The sequence below is a fragment of the Zea mays genome, chromosome 4, assembly GCF_902167145.1.
Source record: "Zea mays cultivar B73 chromosome 4, Zm-B73-REFERENCE-NAM-5.0, whole genome shotgun sequence".
In the NCBI taxonomy this organism is placed as follows: Eukaryota; Viridiplantae; Streptophyta; class Magnoliopsida; order Poales; family Poaceae; genus Zea; species Zea mays.
The window spans coordinates 149,530,914-149,549,595 of record NC_050099.1 but is presented as its reverse complement, the minus strand read 5'-3'; the positions used below and the strand labels follow the sequence as shown (position 1 = coordinate 149,549,595).

Genomic DNA, 18,682 nt, shown 5'->3' with positions numbered 1-18,682 from the left:
CCGCGCCACCCTTTTCTTTCTTGCGGGCACTGTTTAAACCTAGGGAAGGACCGCGGGGGAGAAGAAAAGAAGTCCGGGGGGTTTTGTGAAATGTCAGAGACTCAAATGAATAGTAACGCGGGGGTATAACTGAGAGAGTTAGTTTGGAAATAACCCAGGGTCCTCGGTGTAAACTGCTTTTCCAGAAAACCTTTATTAAATCTGATTTTAAATTTGAACAGAAACTTTAATAATTCATAACTTCTGTTTAGTTCATCCAAATTTGGTCAAATCAATTTTGTCAGACTTTAAATAATGTAAACTGCTTAGGAAAAATATAAAACCCTTAAGTACTACAGAAAACTATAAGGTTCTGATTTAATTATTGTTTTGGCCAAAAGCTAAATAATAGGGCTAAAAATAGTTGCACTATTTGACTAGGGTTAGAAAAATTTGGAGAAGTTTATATCCACCTACTGACCTGTTTAAAAATGCTAAACTTCTCTGTCCAACCCATTAAGTTAGTTTTTGCCATTTAATTTACAATATGCTAAAGGTTAAGAAAAATAGAAAAGGTGATTTAAATAATGAACCAGAGGACACCCCTATTTTTGTTAGAGTACTTATTCAATGTAGTTTACTAGAAAAATCTATTATACCCTGGTTTAATATGAAATAAGTAGGATCCCCTTTATTTTAAGAAAACAAGGAAAACTTAGAAAAACCCTACAAAAATAACCCCAAGGTGAAAACACCCCAACCCTTGGGATAACTAATGTTTTGTTATTAAGAACTTAGGAAAAATATGAAATCTGCTGTTTGACATTTTTCAAATAACAATGTAGTAGAAAGTGCCTTTTGGCATTTAACTTTAGAAAATCATAACTAAATGACCACCCCTTAGCTTTCTGTGATTTTTGGCACAGAAGCCTATTATTACTGTTAGATGCCAACAAAAATAACCCTTAGGGCAGAACTCACATCTAATTAAGAGATGTAGTGCAAAGTGGCCCATTTTACACAACTTTTGTCATTTTTGTCTAAAGCACAGTCTTTTTATTTTAAACCTCAAATTCCTAGAACAGGCTATAATGACTAATGGCAACTCACTGTAATTTTTACAGAATTGTTGGAAAATATTAAACCACTATCGTAGTTCAAACCTACACTAGAAACCATAAATAGATAATAAAGAAAGGGAAATATGAATAATAGAAAATTAGTGTCATCCTGAAACTCTTTATAACTTGTCCACTGAAATATATATAAAGGCAATACCAATTCCCTATGCCTATCCCTAGCAAAACCTAAACCTAGAAGTGATAAGCATAAACCATTAAAAGCCACGTATGACCCAGAAACCCTAAGTTACTCATTAACTTAGTTTTTCTTATCTTAACATAATGTTATTAAATCCTGCATAATCATGACATACATGTTCATTGCATTTCGATAGACTGCAACCTTGCTGACGGAGAGTACGTCCTCGTGCCGGAGCAAGGAGCTGCTCAGGAGGTAGCCCCAGATCCAGCACCAGAGCCTGCACCAGAGGACCTGCCTGCCACTGCTTTGGAAGGCAAGCCCCGGTTTTATGCATAACCTGTTAATTATGCTATTTTAATATACTTAATGATTGTAGGATTGATTGTGCACTTAAGTGTAGGAGTTGTTTGAAACCCTAGTTGCATGAGCTCAGGATTCCTTCTTAGATGGATACTAGTATGCTAGGTCGAGTAGCTGCTTTATTTAATTAGAATCTCGGTAGAAGACGAGTGATTTTTCTAGCACTCGCGCGAGATCAGGAATTGGTTGTACCCACTTTTCATATCATATTGATAGTTGGTTGGTGGACACGGATGCATGGGGATGCGTGGTCTACGAGGTGAAAATGGGAATAAGGATTAACGTGCGGATACCTGTGTCAAGCGTTTGAACGTACTAAACATACACCGAGAAATATGGTAAATCGGTAAGCCTAGTACCTGATTGAACCTGGCAGCAGATTGCCCTCCTCACGCGATCTGAGACATGGTCTGCCATTCCGGTTATGGTGGGTACAAGTGCGGTCACTACACGACGGCAGTCGGGGTCAGTGAGGCATTGTACGCCAAAGCGGTGAGCCCCTCTTTGCTGATGGGGAATCGATGGGGACGGTTGATGTGTGTGGGGACGGAGTGCCTCGCCACATCGTGTGTTTAGGTTTACCTTGCAAGGATAAAAACTCGATTCGAATCATCTGCTTCTCGCAGCTAATGAGACTGCTTGATCCATTGTACTGCATTGAGTAACAAGTGGAAATATGATGAGTTGATATAAGATGTTGATTGCTAATAATGTTTGCTACTATGTATGTGTAGATAGTACACATTTAGCCTTAAGAGAGTCACACTTAAATTGACAAAGTTAAAACTTGACTTAGAAACTTAGCTAGTGCTTTTGGCAACCAAACCCCACAGCCAAACAACTGCATGTCTAGAGGTAGAGGAGTAGACTCCTCACACCGGGTAAGTCTAGCTGAGTATTAGTATACTCAGCCTTGCTTGTGGCATAATTTTACAGGTTCTCTGGAGGACATGGTTGCTGGAGTGACTTGGCCGTCCATCTTGCCACCGGGTTGGACTGTCGAGTGGGACCCTACCTCGGCTGAGGAGGAGCATGAGGAGTGATGGGACAGGCTTCCCCATCTCTCTATTTATTTACCGTTAGTTTATTTTCCGCTGCACTTCGAACAATGATGACTACTTTTGCAAAACTCTGATGGTAATGTAATAATTTTAATACTCTTACATGCATGGTTTTATGCTTTATTGTATTTGCTCTGTGACTCACCATCGAGTGAGATTGTGGTACTTGATCCTGTCAGTGGCCGTGTCGGACTAGATCCGAGGGATTGACGGGTTATTCCCATTTAAGTGTGGTCTAGCCTCTAAGGCAGGGCTTAGGCACTTAAGTTGGAATAATTCGGGCAGTTCCGCCACAACTGGTATCGGAGCTTGTACCACCACAGAGGAATCAATAAAATATATATACCATCCTTTTCCGAAGTAAAACTTGATAGAAACCATGTTGGATAGATCGTAGGACGATCAGGATAGACCTAGGACGTGAAGCCTTAGGAGGATAGAAGGGTAGATAGGTGGCTAAGTGATTAGGCCCTACAGGCCACTTTAAGGGACGGGAGTTCTTCCCTGTTCCCTTTACATTGCTGTGAGGTCGTTCAGGACGAGCATGCATGCATTCTTGAATTAAACAAATGGATAATTGAGTAAAGATTTAGAAACAAAATGATGACCAACTAAGTATCCCAATACCATTTTTATAGTTGGAGAGCAGCTGAGTCTTATTTTTCTTGTTCTTTTTATAATTCTTTTTCTTTTACTTACGCTTAACCGTATACAGATGGCTTCCCACGGATCCTCAGATGACGGAAATGCACTGTCCCACACTGACGGGCTTGCACGAGAGGGTTTTCCCCGCATTTTGTGGGAGGTACTTCAGGGGGCCGGATACACAACGCCTCCTCAGTACGCGGTGCAGCAGTTCGAGAAGCACCGAGTGCCCCACTGTAGGGTGAGGATGACTCTGGAGCCTCATCCCCTACAGCCAGGCTGGCGTTCATTAGACTCTGAGTCTTTTGGATACCGGGCTGAGGACACGATAGAGGCGATTGCTCTGCACGGGTTGACCACTTTCTGCGGATTCCATCCCTTGGAGCTGGCTACCCACCCCATTGGCTTGTTCCCCGCCGAAAGGGAGGACGACCCAATGTGGAAGGATCGGGTGGAGCATGCCAAGGACATCTGGGCCATCTACCCAGGTCAGACTGCGCACTTGACTGTGCGATGCATGAATGCTCTGTACCGTCTGCAAGTGATGCACGGTGAGGCGATGTCCCACCTGATGGCATTGTTGGAGGCGACAAAGATCACTTTGGACAATAGAGAGGAGCTCGTGGTTGATTTGTCCACTGAGATGGTGGAAAAGGATTTGCAGGTGGAGCAGTTATCCAATGAGATCCAAGAGTTGGAGGAATTAGTGGGTACCAGGGAGAACACCATCGAGGTTCTCGAGGATCAGCTCCTTAACACTCAGCAGCAGCTGGCTGAGGCTAATGAGCACCTGGATATGCATCACCAGGAGATCCAGGACATGGAGGCCAACGAGGACGTCGACATCGAGGGAGGAGAGGAGCCTGCCTCCAGCGTGGACACTGCTGGCTCCGGGAGACCACCTTCCCCCGAGTCGAGTGTTGCCTCGTTCGCTCACTAGGTGTCAGGGATAGAGTTAGAAGTCGGTGATGGTAGGACTCCTCGCAACTAGCTTAGCTTTTGCACCCATAGGGTACTAGGCTAGATAGAGTTGAGTCTTTTTGGAACCATTGATGTAACCGTGATAAACTCTTTTGGAAGCATGGTTGGTGGATGCTGTTAGTTTTAAATTCGGAAAGAAAAGTTTATGCCTTTTTAAATCCTCTATGTTTATGTCAAGAATCTCTCAATTCGCCTTTTTGACTCTTTCGCCGCGAGTAAAACCGTGAACTTGAAGATGTGTATTGAGTATATATGTGGTTTTTCAGATGGCCGGGAGATAGCGTCGCGGTCAGAATGAGCGCGATCCTCCACCGCCTCCCACTCTGCAGGAGCTAATGGCTCAGCAGAATGAGATCTTGAGGCAGCTAGCTCAGCGTCAGCCACCACCTCAGCACTATGGTGGTGGAGACCATCAGCGTCACCCCACGACAGCTACCTACCAGGAGTTCCTCAGTACCCAGCCTCCATTGTTCACAAGGGCAGAGGACCCACTTGATGCAGATGTGTGGTTGAGAGTAGTGGAATCCAAATTCCCGCTACTCCATGGAGCTTGTTCAGAGGTCACTAAAGTCAGGTTCGCCACCCAGCAGCTTCGCGGACCCGCAAGGACTTGGTGGGACCATTTCCTTGCCATGCAGCCAGAGGATCGAGAGGTGGAATGGAGAGAGTTCAAGGCAGCTTTCCGGGGACACCACATACCAGCCAGGATTATGGACCGAAAGCTTAACGAGTTTCTGGCACTTACTCAGGGCAACAGGACAGTGTTGCAGTATGCTCAGGCTTTTAATGACCTGTGCCAGTATGCTGGGTATCATGCAGATATAGATGAGAAGAAGACCATCTCAACACCGTCAGGGCCAACAGCTACAATGAGTTGGTCAACATGGCTATCTCCCAGGAGGACTGCATTACAGCTCGACAGGCAGAAAAGAAGAGGAAGACCCCTGTGGTAGGACCCTCAGCTCAGCCACAGCGCTTTCGGATTGTGTCTGACACACAGAACAGGGGACCCCAGCAACAGCAAGGGAGATGGGTGATCCGACCACAGCAGCAGCAGCAGGCACCCAACCGCACCCAGTTTCCAGCTCAGAGGAACAATCAGCAGCAGCAGCAGCAGTATCGCCAGGCAAATGACAATAGGTGTTTCACATGCGGCAACACCGGACATTATGCCAAAAATTGCCCCAGGAACCAGCAGAGGCAAGTGCAGAATGTGAATTAGAATCAAGGCAAGAGACAGAAGGTGCAAGTGAGGCAGGGCAGGCTGAACTTCACCACCATGACTGATATTCCAGAGGGAGCACCCGTCATGACTGGTATCTTTACAGTTTTGAATTATCCTGCTATTATTCTTTTTGATTCTGGTGCATCGCATAGTTTTATCAGTGCCAAATGCCAGTTGCCTTTTCACCACACCAATGGGGGCATTACCATTTCAACACCAGGAGGCAGGGTTGCCACTTATCAAATCAACAGGCAAGTGCCTATAAAATTTGGTAGTCTTGTGATTAGAACCACCCTTCTCATCTTAGGATTGGATAGCGTGGATATTATATTGGGAGCTGACTGGTTGACCAGGCATCGGGCAGTATTGGATATTGCAGCCAGGGCCATTGAAATTCATTCCCCTGCTTATGGTGAGACTGTTTTATATTTGCCTGACCAAGGTTGTACCCGTTCCTGTGCCTTCGTTATGATAGAATCCCCAGTGGAAAAGATCCCAGTGGTCTGTGACTACCCGGATGTGTTTCCAGAGGAATTGCCAGGGATGCCACCTGACCGAGACATTGAGTTCGCAATCGAATTGCAACCCGGGACTGCTCCTATCTCCAAGAGACCCTATAGGATGCCTCCCGCGGAATTGGCAGAGCTGAAAAAGCAATTGCAAGAGTTGTTGGACAAGGGGTTCATTCTCCCAAGTACTTCACCATGGGGATGCCCAGCCTTATTTGTGAAGAAAAAGGATGAGAGCTTGAGAATGTGTGTTGACTACCGCCCTCTCAATGCGGTGACTATCAAGAACAAATACCCACTGCCCCGCATTGACGTTCTGTTCGATCAGTTGGTAGGAGCCAAGGTATTCTCCAAAATAGACCTTCGCTCAGGTTACCATCAGATCAAGATCCGTGCCAGTGATATTCCCAAGACGACTTTCTCTACCAGATATTTGGTGATGTCCTTTGGGCTGACCAATGCCCCGGCTTATTTTATGTACTTAATGAACTCAATGTTTATGCCAGAATTGGACAAGTTTGTAGTCGTTTTCATTGATGATATTCTGGTCTATTCCAAGAATGAAGACGAACATACTGAGCACCTGCACATCGTGCTTCAGCGACTGCGCGATCATCGCCTTTATGCTAAGTTGTCTAAATGTGAATTCTGGCTGAAGGAGATTAAATTCTTGGGTCACACAATTTCTCAGGATGGGATATCAGTTGATCCTGAGAAGGTGCAAGAGGTAATGGATTGGAAACCCCCGACTACAGTGAGGCAAATTCGAAGTTTTTTGGGATTGGCAGGGTATTATCGACAGTTTATTTCGGATTTCTCCAGAATTGCCAAACCAATGACTGAATTATTGAAGAAGGGAGTCAAGTATGATTGGAGCCAAAAGTGCGAAGATGCCTTTCATGCTTTGAGGCAGCATTTGACAACAGCCCCAGTGCTGGCTCAACCTGATAACACCAAGCCATTTGAAGTTTATTGTGATGCTTCTGGTACGGGATTGGGATGTGTCTTGATGCAAGATAACAGAGTCATCGCTTATGCTTCCCGAGCACTCAGACCCCATGAGCAGAACTACCCTACACATGATCTGGAATTGGCCGCTGTGGTTATTGCTCTTAAGATATGGAGACACTACTTGATGGGAGCTCACTGTAACATCTATACCGATCACAAGAGTCTCAAATACATCTTCACTCAGGCAGATCTGAACATGAGGCAGAGAAGATGGTTAGAATTAATCAAGGACTATGATTTGGAGGTGCATTACCATCCTGGCAAAGCCAATGTTGTGGCAGATGCCTTGAGCAGAAAGGCCCAGTGCAATTGTATGAGCATGGATGCAAGAATTACCACCCTGTGTGATGAGTTGTGCAACTTGAACCTGGAAGTTGTTCCTTCAGGTGCCTTAAGTTATATCTCGGTAGAGCCCACATTGCAAGAGCAAATAGTCAGGGCACAGATTGAGGATAAGGGTGTTCAGGTTATCAAAGGAATGATCAAGCAGAAGGTGGAGAAATACAAGTGCTTCCATCAGGACAGCAAGGGAATTCTATGGTTTGGAGATCGATTGGTTGTTCCCAAGGACCCTGAGCTCAGAAAGAAGATATTGGATGAAGCTCACCTTTCCAAATTCTCCATACACCCAGGTAGCAACAAAATGTATCATGACCTCAGATCTTTATATTGGTGGACCAGAATGAAGAGGGAAATTGCCAAGTACATATCCGAGTGTGACACCTGCCAGAGGATCAAAGCTAGTCATTTGAAGGAAGCAGGCCCTTTGCAACCCCTTCCCATACCATCATGGAAATGGGAGGACATTTGCATGGACTTTATCGTAGGATTGCCCAATACCTCCAGGCACCATGATTCTATTTGGGTTATTGTGGACAGATTGACCAAGACTGCTCATTTCTTGCCAGTGCATACCACCCACAAGACAGAGAAGTATGCAGAAATTTATGTTGATCAAATAGTGCGATTGCATGGTATTCCAAAGACCATTATATCTGACAGAGGAGCACTGTTTGTGGCACGCTTTTGGGAGCAGCTCCAAGAATCACTTGGGACCCAAGTAATACGAAGCTCAGCATACCATCCCCAAACAGATGGCCAGACAGAAAGGGTAAATCAGATTTTGGAAGACATGTTGCGGGCATGTGCACTACACTACGGAAAAGACTGGGACAAGTGTCTTTCCTTGGCAGAGTGTTCTTATAATAACAGCTATTAGTCCAGTCTAAAGATGGCACCTTTTGAAGCCTTATATGGGAGAAGGTGTAGGACCCCGCTGAATTGGTCTCAAGCAGGAGAAAGGGAAATATTTGGGCCAGACTTGGTACTTGAAGCAGAGAAAAAGGTCAGAGTTATTACAAAGAACTTAGAAGCTGCTCAGGCCAGGCAAAAGAGCTATCATGACAAGAGGCGGAAGCCACTACAGTTTGAAGTGGGAGATCATGTTTATCTTAAGGTGTCACCCACCAAGGGTGTCCAGAGATTCGGGATTAAGGGCAAGTTAGCTCCTCGCTACATTGGACCCTATGAGATCAAAGCAAGTTGTGGACCCGTAGCCTATCAATTGGAATTGGCACCTCACATGTCAGCAGTTCACAATGTGTTTCATGTATCTCAGCTACGGAAATGTGTCTGCCTACCCACTGAAGTGCTACCTGAGCCAGACATTGAGATAGAGCCAGACTTGTCCTACCAAGAGTACCCCGTCAAGGTATTAGATCAGAAGGAGAGATCAACTCGGGCAAGGTCGATCCGAATGTATAAGGTTCAGTGGAGTCACCATTCAGCAGAAGAAGCTACATGGGAGACTGAGGATTTCCTACGCTCCCGCTTCCCCGACTTTCTGCCCAAAGGAGTCGGTACGTAACCCCAAAACCCCACCCCCACCTGCCCTTTGAATACAATATTAAGAAAAACTTAGATAACAAGGATAGTCTAAGTTGTGATTTTAACTTAAAAAGGACTTCCTTCTGAAGTTGCAAAGAGAATGACATTCGAAGAGCAGTTAACAAGAGAAACTCGAGTATAAGGAAGAGTAGCACACCATCGTACCTTAGTAGCACCCCTCTAGAGGACTCTGCCTAAAATCTTGGGACGAGATTCCTTTAAGGGGGGAGGGCTGTAACACCTCAGGTGTTACCATGGCTAGAGCACACCTTGGTACTAAGGCCAGGGATCACATGTGGTAAAAACTTAAGGAGAACATAAGAACCTTGGAGATCATGTGTTAACCAAGATTTCACATGACCTAAGAGCATCACTCAAGCTTTTGTGCACTTACTACCTTGGGCAAGAGGAGGGAAAACCCTAGACCTCTCTTGAACCCTATCTTCCAAAACCATGGTTAAGAGGGGGAGAGAATAAGCAATTGTGCCAACCATGAGTTAATCTTTAACCAAACTTTAAGTAACCTTATAACCAGCAATTGTGGGAAGGAAATATTACAAAAAGACCCCTGGAGAAACCCCAAATCCATTCCCTAAGTGGAGAGAGAGCTAGAGCTCTCTATTTCTCTCTAAGTCAAAAACTACACCTACACTAAAGATCAGTCGTGTTCACCTTGAAGATGGCACCAAAACCACCTATGTTCTATACAAAAAATGTGGCATACCACCTAGGGCACCCACTGGAAAAAGCTGAGCCCGAGACCTTGACGTTTGACATGCCTTGGCATGGTTTTTGTCGCGAGGTGGGCAGAGTGACATACCTGATTTGGCGACCGAAGATCTCCCTACCTAGGCCGTATCTGCCATGGCAACTCACGGATGAGAGACAGCCCTAGGTGCCAGGAAAAGACTCGCGCCGGATTTTTGCCAAGATTCGCACGTTTGCGACTTGGGTGAGCTGTGGAACACGGGCAGAAGAAAAGCTCCACGTGTTCGACGCGCTCTGTGTGCGCCAGAGCACGCCCGCGCGCGCCCTGCGTCGCGCCAACGGCCAGTCGATGCCATGGCCCGCGCCCGCGCCTATAAAGCCCACCCAGGCGTCGACCACACTCTTCCGCGCACACTCAAACCTCACCGGAGCTCAACTCACCGCCGTTTGCCCGTGCGCGGCGTGTCCGCGGCACCCGAGCCCCTGGCGCCGTAGACCGGCCAGCCCAGCCATTCCCGACCCTGTCCGACCCTCGGAGACGAGTGAGCACACCTCGGTGAAGCTCCCCGAGCAAGGAATCGAAGTTTGCTTCGCCGAAGAGGCCAGTCCACGGTCGTCGGAGTTCACAACCCCGCCGGAGTGCATGGACCGGGTAATCCACTGAACCATTTTCCGATTCCCTATGCACACGGTGTCTACGTCACCCCGTGAAGCTCACCGTGCCATTGGATTGAACCAGATCGCCTTGATTTGGCCGGCACACCCGCCGCCGATGAGGACACCCGCCTGCGCATGTGGACCGAGCGATTCCGGCCATCCCCGCCGTCGAGCCGTACATCGCTGTGACCGCCAGAGCCTCCCCGAGCCAACCCCGCCCCTCGCCGGACCTATCTCGCCGCCGGTAAGCCGTGCCACCCTTTTCTTTCTTGCGGGCACTGTTTAAACCTAGGGAAGGACCGCGGGGGAGAAGAAAAGAAGTCTGGGGGGTTTTGTGAAATGTCAGAGACTCAAATGAATAGAAACGCGGGGGTATAATTGAGAGAGTTAGTTTGGAAATAACCCAGGGTCCTCGGTGTAAACTGCTTTTCCAGAAAACCTTTATTAAATCTGATTTTAAATTTGAACAGAAACTTTAATAATTCATAACTTCTGTTTAGTTCATCCAAATTTGGTCAAATCAATTTTGTCAGACTTTAAATAATGTAAACTGCTTAGGAAAAATATAAAACCCTTAAGTACTACAGAAAACTATAAGGTTTTGATTTAATTATTGTTTTGGCCAAAAGCTAAATAATAAGGCTAAAAATAGTTGCACTATTTGACTAGGGTTAGAAAAATTTGGAGAAGTTTATATCCACCTACTGACCTGTTTAAAAATGCTAAACTTCTCTGTCCAACCCATTAAGTTAGTTTTTGCCATTTAATTTACAATATGCTAAAGGTTAAGAAAAATAGAAAAGTTGATTTAAATAATGAACCAGAGGGCACCCTTATTTTTGTTAGAGTACTTATTCAATGTAGTTTACTAGAAAAATCTACTATACCCTGGTTTAATATGAAATAAGTAGGATCCCTTTTATTTTAAGAAAACAAGGAAAACTTAGAAAAAACCTACAAAAATAACCCCAAGGTGAAAACACCCCAACCCTTGGGATAATTAATGTTTTGTTATTAAGAACTTAGGAAAAATATGAAATCTGCTGTTTGACATTTTTCAAATAACAATGTAGTAGAAAGTGCCTTTTGGCATTTAACTTTAGAAAATCATAACTAAATGACCACCCCTTAGCTTTCTGTGATTTTTGGCACAGAAGCCTATTATTACTGTTAGATGCCAACAAAAATAACCCTTAGGGCAGAACTAACCTCTAATTAAGAGATGTAGTGCAAAGTGGCCCATTTTACACAACTTTTGTTATTTTTGTCTAAAGCATAGTCTTTTTATTTTAAACCTCAAATTCCTAGAACAGGCTATAATGACCAATGACAACCCACCGTAATTTTTACAGAATTGTTGAAAAATATTAAACCACTGTCGTAGTTCAAACCTACACTAGAAACCATAAATCCCTACTACTCCTTAAGAGCCTATTGTAGGCGTCCACAACGGTATATGGCGCACGGTTCTGCCTCGGCGATCAACGCCCGTGCGACCCCCGCCATCCTCCCCACCGCCCGCGTGACCCCCGCCATCCTCCCCACCGCCCGCGACCCCCGCCATCCTCCCCACCGCCCGCCCTTGCCCCCCGCCATCCTCCCCACCGCCCGCCCTGGCCCCCCGCCATCCTCGGATCCACCGCGCCCCCGCCCTGGCACCTCCGGCCTCCACCAGCGCAGTCGCGCCCCTGCGCCCCCAAATCTCACATCCCCACCCTCCTCCCCACGCCGTCAATGGCGCGCGACCCTCCTCTCCACGCCGTCGATGGCGCACGCAGATCTAGGTGGCCGAGGATCCACCCCACCCTCCTCCCCCCACCTTCTAGGCCCCTGCTGTGCCCTCACATGCAGGTATGTCCCGCATCGCGAGATTCCGGTCTCCATCGGCGCGATCCAGTCCCCCACCCATCCGCGCGATCCCCTCTCGTGTTGCGGCGCGGATCTCCTCCGCGGCGCGCAGATCAGCGCGATCCACTCCCATGTCGTGGTGTCCTCCTCGGCCTCTCCCCCGTGACCGATCTCTCTATGGAATACCGGGGTCGCCTCTCCTCCGCCGATCCAAAAACTCGGCGCGATCTCTCTATGGATTGAGCCAATGTCTCCTAAAGGATCTACAGCGGCGACGAGGTAAGCTCTTTTGGTCTTTTTTTTCTGCAGCGCTGGCGAGATAAGCTCTCGGGTTGGCACAGCCGTACATGTCCGTTTCTTGGTTGGATTTCCACCCCCTTTCTGCTAAATCGTGACTTAATTAGGTTTGGGAGATTTTCTCAAATCCGACAGGCTATTGGTCTCGGATTCATATATACAGTCTCCTAATTAAGCGAGGAGGACAAGAACTTTAGATACTTTTCATAAACCCTCATGCTCATTCAGATTGTTATGTTTGTCTGTACTGCACCATTCTTTTGTGTTGTTTGTACAACCCTATTTTACATTTTTCTTAACGCCCCCAAATCTCACATCCCCACCCTCCTCCCCACGCCGTCAATGGCGCGCGACCCTCCTCCCCACGCCGTCGATGGCGCACGCAGATCTAGGTGGCCGAGGATCCACCCCACCCTCCTCCCCCCACCTTCTAGGCCCCTGTTGTGCCCTCACATGCGGGTATGTCCCGCATCGCGAGATTCCGGTCTCCATCGGCGCGATCCAGTCCCCCACCCATCCGCGCGATCCCCTCTCGTGTTGCGGCGCGGATCTCCTCCTCGGCGCGCAGATCAGCGCGATCCACTCCCATGTCGCGGTGTCCTCCTCGGCCTCTCCCCCGTGACCGATCTCTCTATGGAATACCGGGGTCGCCTCTCCCCCGCCGATCCAAAAACTCGGCGCGATCTCTCTATGGATTGAGCCAATGTCTCCTAAAGGATCTACAACGGCGGCGAGGTAAGCTCTTTTGGTCTTTTTTTTCTGCAGCGCTGGCGAGATAAGCTCTCGGGTTGGCACAGCCGTACAGGTCCGTTTCTTGGTTGGATTTCCACCCCCTTTCTGCTAAATCGTGACTTAATTAGGTTTGGGAGATTTTCTCAAATCCGACAGGCTATTGGTCTCGGATTCATATATACAGTCTCCTAATTAAGCGAGGAGGACAAGAACTTTAGATACTTTTCATAAACCCTCATGCTCATTCAGATTGTTATGTTTGTCTGTACTGCACCATTCTTTTGTGTTGTTTGTACAACCCTATTTTACATTTTTCTTAACGGGGGTATATGTGAATATGGCATCTGATCTTTGTTGCTTGTGTGAGTAGTGAGTAGGGATTTGTTAGAGATGGCCAGATGGGAAACGAGTCAGAGAACATGCTCTCAAGAAGAACGATGAAAGTTCAAAGTTGATCCTCTTGAAGGACTGAGGAAATATAAGGGAGGGTACAACATCACTGACAAGCACTACTAGAGTGTAAACTCCCTACATTATCTGAATTGTTAACATACTTTTTTCTCTGAACTCTGAACTGTAAAAATATCCATATGTTAGCGGTCTTCTTGAAGAAGAATGACATGTCCCAGTTTGCAAGCCTACATAGGTTTCCTTCAAGGCCTACTTCTTGTTTACCTTTCATGCATGTTACTTTCCAAAGTATCCTCCAGCATATCCATATAGTAATAGTATTGCCATATTCCCAAGCAATATGAAGTTGCACATGTTCTTTTTCTTGCAGAGGTCGTGTTGGCATCCCTTGAGTACGAGAAGACTACCTGCAAGCCAATGTCGCGTTAGCAACACAGGGAAGACAAATATGTTTCATACTCCATATGGTATTATGGGATGTCAGTATCTGCTATTTTGTTTGGAATGTCTTTTTGTGATATTTCAGTCTGTGGTCCAGACACCTTTACTTTTTGGAATGTCTTTTTGTGATATTTTAGTCTGTGGTCCAGACACCTTTGACATCGATTCAAGATGCTACTGGAGTGTTATTCGTGTGAGTGTTATTTAGTACATGATCCAACTGGTAACAAACTTCATGATACTAGCATATCACAAATTTCAGTTCTATTGTTTTTAAGTGATAGAAATAGCCCATGTTATTGAATATAGAAATTTCAGTTCTATTGTTTTTACACAAATTTGTTTGTGATGTTTCAAACCGCTAACGCATTTTTTTTAAAAAAAGTTGTGCAATGAGCATATCACATAATAAATGAGATTCTTAGGAATAAACCAATTTGCTAATGAGTAAAATTTTGGCTTTGCTTTTAAAAAAATATGGGTTCAAGTTGTTCCTGACAGATGCCACTGCACAAATGGACGTTGTAGTGATCACACCGTCACGAGAGCTGAGCAAACTACAACCTGCAAGAGCTACACATGGTAGCCTATACTCCTGCCATGCTATAATTTTCTTATTTTTCTTTTGTTAATGAGTGCAGTTTCTCTGGCTAATGGTAAAAATAATCTGTTCTACAGGCATGCTTGACCACATCATGGTGGAGAATGCAAGTGTTAAAGTTGCATTGAATCGCATTGCCGTTGTTTCTATCCTGGATGCACATACCCTGTCAGTGATGTCTTATGAAGCTTGGAGGCTCATACATCCGTTTCTGTTGGCTCTCTCTAGCTATATGCATAGTGGAGCTGCTAATCTCTACTACTAATTATGTCACTACTGTAGGCGTCCACACCCCCATGGTGCACGTTATGTCGCGCCCCCGCATCCGCCTGCGGTCGCACGCCGCCCCGCATCCCGCCGGCAGCAACCATCTTTGCTGACTGATGGCTGCAAATATTTCTTCACGGTAGCTCTCTGCTCAGCAACCATCTCCCAGCAGAGCCGCCACGCCATCTCCCTGACCATCACCAGCTGTTCCCTCTCGGCATTTGCAAGGTATAAATTTTGCTAACCACATTGGCATCAGTCAACGAACTCTTTTCTGTTTAAGTAGCATCGATTTTGTTTCTTAAAAGGGTGCTAAGTTAGGCACATTTGGAGTATTCAATCACATTGCAATGATTGACTTGGTAGAAAGATTTTCATGCTGTCTTTGATAAAATGAAATGTTGAAAGTCTTTGTTGGGCAGTAGTCGGGAGAAGTTCCAAGGATCGCGATAATGTTGTGTCACACTTCCAATTCTGTAGTTGTCTGTAACCCTTGGTATCATGTTTGCCTATTTGCTCGGCTTGTTTGTTCCTTGGAGGCTTCTTGCAGTAATAGGTAAAGTGGCTATACCCTGATACACTAATGGGACTGTTGTTCTTACTGTTAGTTTGCACTTCAATTCTGATATTTCAGGTCGCATGATCAGAAACAGAAAATGCTTTGAGCAATATATTGAATAATTGAAATAAGGCAGACAAATATTTTTGTTCTGACCCTATTTGAAATAAGTTCTATCCTAAAGTGTGTGATGCCATACTTGCAGGAACCTTGCTCTGCATAGTGTTGATATCTGGCCTTTTCTTCATTCCGGAATCTCCAAGATGGCTGGTATATACATGCACAAGTGGGATAATGAACTTTGCATCACTGTGCCAAACTGAAATTTCCAATGGATGTTTCTTTCCCTTATATTTCTAGGCAAAGATGAATATAATGGATGATTGCGAGACTTCTCTACAAGTTCTGAGAGGATTCGATGCTGACATCACTTCAGAATTGAATGATATAAAGGTTAGCACTTCCCTTTGTTCTACAGCATGGACTCCTTCCAGACCGCCAACAACCTCGTCCGCACCCAGGCATCAGCAAGACAACACAACAGTTGGATGGAATCTATGCACTCTTTGCAGTATTGAGGCTTGCTGTTGTTGATACAAAAGCAGGTTTTCCACTATTTATTGTATCCACGTGCCTTTTTGTATGCTTGCTAGCACATTTTGCCTTAAATATGGTTTGATGAATATGCAGATGGTGCCATTCTGAAGGAGAAACTGTGGACATTGATTGCTCAAAATGAACCCTCGTTAATCTCTTTATAGTTGGTAATTCTGTTGTTCTGAATTTTCCACTAAGAATACTTTGTTATCCCACAAAAATAACACGAAAGTGCATGTATGGATGTACTTCAGCATCTCAGCACCTTTTTATTTATTATTTAGAGATCCTGATGAGCTACTTATGGAATATACATTTATGTAAATTGTGTTTGGAGAAATAATTCTTAGTGGTTACAAGAACTCTAAAGGGTGTAGTGTAATCATTCGTATTAAATCTTATAACTTTTAAGATCTTTGATGATACCTCAAAACTAAATCTCTTTGTATTAATGCTTTTGTAACACTGTTTTCTCCCGACAACTTCTCAAACTAGCAGATGACGATTGCTTAGCCATGCTGGATCTTCTTCAATCACTGCTTATAGATCATTACTTTAGGTCTAGCTCAAGCATATGAATTGGATTTTGTGTGTCAGACCGGCACCTTTCTTTTTTGCTCTCAACTTATTTTTTTCTCGAAAATGCGCAGGAGAACTGCGCCTCATTATATTAATAAGAAAAAGAAACCAAGGTCTAAAGGAAGACCTAATACAAAAGACCCCTTACGAGGTCAGAAACATGCATATAGGAAGAAATCCATCTAGGAAAACAAAGAAAAAAACCCACACACTGCCAGGGAAGTCCCTATGGCTCAGCTAAGGGGGCTGCCAGGTAAGAAATGCCTTTTGCCCCCGCTATTTCCCATCGATGCATCTCCTCAAGCAGGTATTTTTTATTCTAAATTGTTGAGTTGGAGAATATTTTCCAATCCAGTCATTGCTGCAGTTACATATATTTGGCTTGAATGCTCTAAATTGTTGACCTTGTTTTTCTTATTCTAAATTCTTTTAAAATATTGATGCACACAGTTAGCTTCTTACTACTGAAGAAATACTTATATGTCTATAGCATGTATTGATTCATTGTCCTTTTGTACAACTGCTAATATATCTACTTTGCCATCCAAGCTCGGAGGTGAGAAGGTAGTTTATGATGCTACCAAGAAAATCTTCTCAAGCTCCAGTGGTCCAGCCGAAGATATTCTATTCTTATTCACAGATTGGTTGTCACTACTGGGAGAGATTGTCAATATTGAAACAATGGTACACACCTAATTCTTTGTATTCCTCTTGCAATCATCTACTTTCCTCTGGATTTGCTTGGGACTCATGTTGGGTACTTGTGTTTTAACTATAGCCTACCACAACTTGCTTGAGACTAAATTGCTTTGTTGTTGCTCAGTTGCTGTTGAATCCTCTGCTACTCTAAGCTTCTTTGATGTTGGGTGTAATGTTGTAACTGGCTATCGTTGTTGGCCGAACATTTGGCTAGCGTGGATGATATATATTGCAATGTGAATCCAATAAGCAGGAGAGTGATCAATGTATGTAATCGTTGTACACTAACATTTGTCGAATATTTTGTATATCGTTTCAAGGCATCTAAATATTTTCTAAAGATTTGTATAAGTTTGTAGTTTTTGTGATATATAGAAGTCCGTATAGTACAGTGTAGTGTCGAAATAGCTAGATTAAAATAACAATTTATATATGTCTGAATCATAAATGGATTACGAAACGTTTTCTTACAACACTATAACACACATTTGTACATACGTTATTTTGATATTATATGTTTCCGTTGCAACGCACGGGCATTCACCTAGTAGATAATAAAGAAAGGGAAATATGAATAATAGAAAATTAGTGTCATCCTGAAACTCTTTATAACTTGTCCACTGAAATATATATAAAGGCAATACCAATTCCCTATGCCTATCTCTAGCAAAACCTAAACCTAGAAGTGATAAGCATAAACCATTAAAAGCCACGTATGACCCAGAAACCCTAAGTTACTCATTAACTTAGTTTTTCTTATCTTAACATAATGTTATTAAATCCTGCATAATCATGACATACATGTTCATTGCATTTCGATAGACTGCAACCTTGCTGACGGAGAGTACGTCCTCGTGCCGGAGCAAGGAGCTGCTCAGGAGGTAGCCCCAGATCCAGCACCAGAGCCTGCACCAGAGGACCTGCATGCCACTGTTTTGGAAGGCAAGCCCCGGTTTTATGCATAACCTGTTAATTATGCTATTTTAATATACTTAATGATTGTAGGATTGATTGTGCACTTAAGTGTAGGAGTTGTTTGAAACCCTAGTTGCATGAGCTCAGGATTCCTTCTGAGATGGATACTAGTATGCTAGGTCGAGTAGCTGCTTTATTTAATTAGGATCTCGGTAGAAGACGAGCGATTTTTCTAGCACTCGCGCGAGATTAGGAATTGGTTGTACCCACTTTTCATATCATATTGATAGTTGGTTGGTGGACACGGATCCATGGGGATGTGTGGTCTACGAGGTGAAAATAGGAATAAGGATTAACGTGCGGATACCTGTGTCAAGCGTTTGAACGTATTAAACATACGCCGAGAAATATGGTAAATCGGTAAGCCTAGTACCTGATTGAACCTGGCAG

General features: G+C 44.6%; 1 long non-coding RNA gene across 1 annotated transcript; it reads left to right on the top strand.

The window, feature by feature from the left end:
• The first annotated feature begins 15,361 nt into the window (after positions 1 to 15,361).
• LOC103653814 (uncharacterized) lies at positions 15,362 to 17,640 on the top strand. The gene is made up of 4 exons (XR_565729.3): positions 15,362 to 15,439; positions 15,648 to 15,712; positions 15,803 to 16,047; positions 16,133 to 17,640. It is a non-coding gene; the product is annotated as an uncharacterized lncRNA (long non-coding RNA).
• Positions 17,641 to 18,682: the final 1,042 nt, after the last annotated feature.